Source organism: Chiloscyllium punctatum, chromosome 23 (assembly GCF_047496795.1).
Source record: "Chiloscyllium punctatum isolate Juve2018m chromosome 23, sChiPun1.3, whole genome shotgun sequence".
Classification (NCBI taxonomy): domain Eukaryota; kingdom Metazoa; phylum Chordata; class Chondrichthyes; order Orectolobiformes; family Hemiscylliidae; genus Chiloscyllium; species Chiloscyllium punctatum.
This window is the reverse complement of record NC_092761.1, coordinates 61,068,182-61,075,462: the sequence shown is the minus strand read 5'-3', so window position 1 is coordinate 61,075,462 and position 7,281 is coordinate 61,068,182.

The following is a 7,281-nucleotide window of genomic DNA, read 5'->3' as shown; positions in this document are numbered from 1 at the left end:
TACGTGAGGTCGCGGATCCAGCTCCTGCAGGACCTGGACCGCGGCTCCCCCTTCTTCTACTCGCTGGAAAAAAGGCGCGGCACCCGTCAGCAGCTCCTTGTGCTGCTGGCCGACGACGGGTCCCTCGTCTCGGATCCGGAGGGCGTCAGGGCCCACGTCCGAAACTATTACACGGCTCTGTTCTCTCCGGATCCGTCCAGCGAGGACGCTCGCAGAGTTCTGTGGGAGGACCTGCCGCAGCTCAGCCCGGAGGACGCCGGAAGGTTCGACGCTCCCGTCACTTTAGAGGAGCTGACCGGCGCCCTCGACCGGCTCTCGAGGGGCAAAACCCCGGGGCTGGACGGGCTGACTGTGGAGTTCTTCAGGGCGTTCTGGGACGTCCTGGGGAACGACTACGCACAGGTCCTGGGGGAGTGTCTAAACGCCGGACAGCTGCCCCTTTCTTGGCGCAGGGCGGTCATCGTCCTGCTGCCAAAGAAGGGGGACCTTTGTTCTTTGAAGAACTGGCGTACGGTCTCCCTCCTCAGCACGGACTACAAAATCTTCGCCAGGGTGTTGTCTTCTCGCCTGGCTTCCGTGCTGGCCCACATGATTCACCCGGACCAGTCCTACACGATCCCGGGCCGGAGGATACACGACAACGTCCACCTGGTCCAGGACCTGATCCATTTCTGTCGACGGGCTGGTCTGCCGAGCGCCTTCCTGTCTCTCGACCAGGAGAAGGCGTTCGACAGGGTCGATCACGAGTACCTGCTCGGGACTCTGCGGGCGTTCGGGTTCGGGACGCGGTTCGTCGCCCGGATCCGACTTTTGTACGCCGCCGCAGAGTGTCTGGTTAAAGTTAACGGGTCCCTGATGGCGCCCCTTCGCTTCGGGAGAGGAGTGCGTCAAGGCTGCCCCCTGTCCGGCCAGCTGTATTCCCTGTGCGTGGAGCCTTTCCTGCGCCTCTTGCGGAGGAGGTTGTCGGAGCTGGTTCTGCGCGGCGCGGGCACGGGGGTGGTCCTCTCAGCCTACGCCGACGACGTGCTCCTCACTTTCACCGACCCGGCTGACCTGGGGAGGATGCGCAAGTGCCAGGCCGTGTACTCGGCGGCGTCTTCCACCAGGATCAACTGGGCCAAATGTTCCGGACTACTGGTCGGTCCGTGGCGGGTGGACTCTCTGCCGGAGGAGTTACGGGGGTTCAGCTGGACTACCACCCATCTCCTCTACCTGGGGGTCTACCTCAGCCCGGCTGAGGAATCCTGGCCGGCCAACTGGCAGGAGCTGGAGGCCAAAGTCTCGGCTCGCCTAGGCCGCTGGACAGGACTGCTCAGAGTGCTATCTTACAGGAGTCGAGTGCTGGTCATAAACCAGCTGGTGGCCGCCATGCTGTGGTACCGGCTGGTCACTTTGGTCCCTCCTCCTGGCTTTGTCGCTGACATCCAGAGAACGTTGGTCGACTTCTTCTGGGACAAAAAGATGCACTGGGTCGCCGTGCAGGCTCTGAGTCTCCCTATTGAGGAGGGTGGTCAGTCACTGGTGTGCGTCCGCACCCAGGTCGCGACGTTCCGCCTTCAGACCTTGCGGCGATACCTTTACGTCGAGCCCCCCCCAGGTGGTGCGCCCTGGCGACGTATTTTTTCCGCCAGGTGCATAACCTCAACTACGACACGCAGCTCTTGTTCGTCGACCGTGACGGTTTGGAGGTCGCCCTCAAGACGCTGCCTGTCTTTTACCAGGACCTGATCACCGTTTGGAACATGGTCGAATCGCGTCGCGCCTACCCTCTGGCTGGAGTAGCGGCTGTCGTCAGGGAGCCGTTGCTCAGGAATCCGCACCTCCGTACTCGCGGGTTCGAGTGGCTGTCGGAGGGGAGGGCCGTGGCGGCGAGGGCGACCAGGGTCGGGGACGTGATGGGTGCTGGGGGCCTGGGCTGGACACTGCCGCAGGACATAGCGAGCAGGGCAGCGGTAGACGTCCGGTACGTGGCCGATGCCTTAAAACGGCGGTGCTCGGACCTGACGTCGTGCACCAGTTGGAGGACGCTCAGGTGTGCGGTGGGATCCCGTCCGCGCTCACTCCAGCCCGGACGGAATTTCACATTGGCCCCAACGTCCCGTACTTCCCGCGGGAGCCTGTGCCCCACAACCTGAGCCGCCTCCGGAATTTTAACTTTGTCTCCTTCAAGGATGTGAAAAGGAGGGCCCTGTATAGACTGCTGCTGCACACCGTCCACCTCTTCTCCCTCATCCACCGTCCGGACACGCCTTGGCGTGCCCATTTGCCACCGGGCGGTGGAGATCCCCAGTGGAGGGCTCTCTACGCGGGAGTTCTCCCCCTTTCCCTCGCGGATCTGGGGTGGAGGGTGCTGCACGCAGCAGTCCCCTGCAACCGCAGGTTGTGGTGGTTCACAGACTCCCAGCCCAACTGCTTGTTCTGTGGCGCTGTGGACTCCGTGGACCATGTATATATTGGGTGTGGGCGTTTGCACTCCCTTTTTGATTTTCTTAAAATCCTCCTCCTCTGCTTTTGGTTGCACTTCAGTCCCACGCTCCTGATCTTCGGGCACCCGGTACGGCGGAGGGAGGGCAGGTCTGAAGACCTCCTTGTGAGTCTGCTCCTGGGCCTGGCCAAACTGGCCATCAACAAGTCCAGGCAGCGGGCCGTGGAGGGGGTCGTTAGGGCCGACTGCCTGCCCCTCTTCCGGGGTTACGTTAGAGCCTGGGTATCCTTGGAGAAGGAGCACGCGGTGTCCACCAACACCCTGGAGTTGTTCAGGGAGAGGTGGGCGCCGCAGGGAGTGGAGTGCATTATTTCCCTCTCCAACTCTATTTTGATTTAGTCCCTTCACCGTTTGATCACACAGCATTGCCCTGTGGTTTGAAGGGCAGTGCTTGTCACTGGCCACCCAGGTGTTTTTCTTATCTTCCTGGTGGTGGAAATTGAATAAAAATTCGTGCACTTTGTGTCTTTCAGTGTGTCTCACACCTGCGCGCGCACACACCATGTGTGTTGGGGGAATAAATAAGCACTACTGCATTTAGGTGGTAGTGTGGGGTTTAAAATTGAAAAAAAAATTTTTAAAAAAAGATGTAAAAAAAAGAACAGGGTGTCCAAAAAACAACAGGAGGGTCATACATCCTGTCATTCTGAGACCTGGCTTTGATGAAGCTGGACCAGTGTCAAGGACTGTCCTCTTGGGGGAAAAAAACCCAGAAATGTGTGGAGTCGTTAGGGCTGACTGCCTGCCCCTCTTCTGGGGTTACATTAGAGCCCGGGTGTCCTTGGAGAAGGAGCACGCGGTGTCCACCAACACCCTGGAGTCGTTCAGGGAGAGGTGGGTGCCGCAGGGAGTGGAGTGCATTATTTCCCCCTCCAACTCTATTTTGATTTAATCCCTACCCTCCCCTTCACCGTTTGATCACACAGCATTGCCCTTTGATGCGAAGGGTAGTGCTTGTCACTGGCCACTCGGGTGTTTTCCTGTCTTCCTGGTGGTGGAAACCAAATAAAGATTCATGCACCTTGTGTCTTTAAAAAAATAAATAAGTAAACAGAAATGTGACCGAGAACTGGAAGGGGCACAGGGTGGACCGAGAGCCAGAAGGTGCACGGGTGGGCTGCATCATAGTGGTTGGAATGTGGGAGGGATGGGGGGTGCTTGCTGAGTTTCTGGGGGTCTGTATTATATGCACTGTTTTTATGTAACTGGATTGGCTTTTTATGTACAAATGTCATCGTTGATGTCTTTTCATGTTTGAAACTGGGATTTGAAGTTTGTCCTCATTTCCTTATAAACTGGTTGAATGGTAGGTTTTGAGGCCTGGCTTTGCTGCTCCTCTCCCTTGTAAAATTCCTGTTGTATACACCTTTAAACATTAACTGTTTTTTTGTAAACTGTATTTTGTAATTGCTTAATAAAATAAAAAAAACAGGAGATTCAGAGAGTCTCCTGACTGCAGGAAATGGAAAAAAAAACTAGGAATGTGACCAAGAACTGGAAGGGATAGAAGTTGGACCAAGAGCCAGAAGGGGCGTAGGGGCGGGCTGTCTTAGATTGGCCGGAGGGTGGGAGGGACTGGGGGTGCTTGCTGGGTTTCTGGGGGTCTGTATTGTATGCACTTTTTTAAAATGTAATTGGACTGTCTTATATGTACAAATGTCATTGTTACTGTTTTGTAATGATTGAAACTGGGATTTGAGTTTTGTCCTCATTTCCCTGAAAACTGGTTGAATGGTAAGGTTTAGGGCCTGGCTTTGCCATTCCTCTCCCTGGTAAAATTGCTGTTTCTCTGTATATAGCTGTTAATGTTAATTGTTTTGTAAACTGTGAATTGTTTAATAAAATTAAAAAAAGGAATGTAAGCTGAAGTCGGGTAGGCCGTCCTCAGCGCAGTCACCCTGGGCAGGTACCGAGGCGGGCTATCCTACAGGTGGTCGGAAGGTGGGTAGGTCGTCCTGACTGCTGTCGTCCTGTGGGTGGTTGGGGAAGCAGGATGTGCTGTCCTAGAGGTGGTCGGAAGGTGTGTCAGGGTGGACCTTGAGCCGGAAGGGGAATGGGGTGGGCTGAGAGCCGGAAGGGGCGTAGTGGCGGGCTGCCTTAGGAGTGGCTGGAAGGAGGGAGGGTTGGGTGGGTTGCTGGGGGTTTGTATGGTATGCACTTTCTTATGTAATTGGACTGTTTATTTTATGTACAAATGTCATTGTTACTGTTTTGTAATGATTGAAACTGGGATTTGAGGTTTGTCCTCATTTCCCTGAAAACTGGTTGAATGGTAAGGTTTAGGGCCTGGCTTTGCCATTCCTCTCCCTGGTAAAATTGCTGTTTCTCTGTATATAGCTGTTAATGTTAATTGTTTTGTAAACTGTGTATTGTTTAATAAAATATTTTTTTAAAAAAAGGAATGTCAGAGATCCTGCTAACTCAGAGCTGGCCCTGAGATAGCTGGGTCAGTGTCATGTACTATTTACATGTAAATAATGAGTGATTTGGTGATAGGATACCAGCCTTCATGGAGTTATTTCAATTACATTGCTGTTCATGGTAGTTTGATGTGTGCAAATGGACTATGACATTTCCTCTATTACAACTTCAAAATATATTTCAAAACCTAATTCATTGACTGTAAAATGTAATGAAATTTCTGGCAGTTATGAAAAGTGCTTTGTAAATGCAAGGCTTTATTTTATTTATATAGTGCTTCATGAAGAACTTTCATTTGAATATCACTTTTCATATCATTGGGATGTTCCAAAGTGTTCACAGCCAATTACATTCACCTGAAGTGTTATAACATAACAAAAATGGAAGACGATTTGCAGTTAGCCCAATTCTACAAATGGTAAAGAGATAATAACCAGGGATCAGACTACCTTATATATTAGATCACTTCTGTAAAAAGTAAAGTTACCATAGTCCCCAGAAAACCATGATTGGTGCTGAGTTTAGGCTGAGGATCACACTTTGGGGGTTGGTGGGACATTAATAATCACTTTTTATATATTTAACTATATATTAACTGTTATCTCTGTAAATTATCTTACTCTATACATTAACTCTGTATATTGTTGTGGATTAATCTATTTATTAACACTGTCCTAAATGTCTCTTCTTTTGATTAACTTTGTCTATTAAGTCCCTGTATGCTAACACTCTTTATGTTAACTCTGGATATTAGATTAGATTACTTCCAGTGTGGAAACAGGCTCTTCGGCCCAACAAGTCCACACCAGTCCTCCGAAGAGCAACCCACCCAGACCCATCCCCTACATTTACCCCTTCACCTAACACTACGGGCAATTTAGCATGGCCAATTCACCTGACCTGCACATCTTTGGACTGTGGGAGGAAACCGGAGCACCCGGAGGAAACCCATGCAGAATTTGCAAACTCCACACAGACAGTTGCCTGAGGCAGGAATTGAACCCGGGTCTCTGGCAGCAGTGCTAACCACTGTGCCACCGCACCGCCCTTAATGTTGCAACCAGACTTGAGGTGAGGTTGTCCAATTTGTTACAGTGCAACAAACCTCAAATTGTTAAGTTCCTGGGTGAGGAATGAATAGGCTCCCTTTCTTTATTCACCCAACTTCTCAGTCACAACTCAGTCATGAAATATGGATCAATCTCTGAATTGTTCATGAGGAGCAGATAAGACGACGCCGCAGCATGAATAGCATCAACTTTGGCAGTTGAGCAATTGATCGCAAGATTCATTGTCTTGTAAGGCAGGTGAAATTCCTTTGACCTGATTCATCTTGAGCTGGTCAGAGTGAAAAGCAATCTTATCGTTTTGTTTTACCAGCAGTGCAGGTATTTAAAAGAAAAATGGTTTCAAAACTGGAGCCTTCACAGCTGTCTCACCAACATATTAAGATGTTCAGACAACAACATATGCAGACTAGTGTTGCATGAATTTTATGAACTCTTTCTTTAAATATTTCTCAAGGGGAAAACAGATGTGCCTGCAAGACGTGGTTTTCTGTTGAGAGGGAAGTTAGTCAGCCTGCTCACTATCTCTCTGAAGATGGGTCACTAGATCCAAAATGTTAACTCTGCTTTTTCTCTGCAGGTTTTTCCAGCAATTTCTGATTTTGTCCCTTGTTACCTTATTAATTCTCTTCCTGATTCCCTGACTTTGCAGATATGGTGTTCCACTGGTTTCACACAGGACTTTGCCAATCATTGAGTTGACATATGGAGTTAGATTAGATTAGATTCCCTACAGTGTGGAAACAGGCCCTTTGGCCCAAGTAGTCCACACCAACCCTCCGAAGAGTAACCCACCCAGACCCATTTCCCTCCGACTAACGCATCTAACACTATGGAAAATTGAGCATGGCCAATTCACCTGACCTGTACATCTTTGGACTGTGGGAGGAAACCGGAGTAAACCCACACAGATACAGGGACAATGTGCAAACTCCACACAGTCACCTGAGGCTGGAATCAAACCTGGGACCCTGGTGCTGTGAGACAGCAGTGCTAACCACCATGTTGCCTTAAAGAACTCAGTGAATCACAGAATCCCTCCAGGCCATTTGATCCATCGAGCCTGCACTGACTCTCTGAAGAACTTCTCACCCAGACCCAGCCCTATCCATGTTACCTTGCATTCCTCATAGCCAGAGTTCAGAGCCAGTCCACCTAATCTGTACATCTTTGGACTGTGGGAGGAAACTCACAAGAAGACACGGGGAGACTGTATAAAGTTTGCACAATCAGCTGAGGATGGAATCAAACCCGGGTCCCTGGTGCTGTGAGGCAGCAGTGCTAACAGCTGAGCCACCATACTGTCCT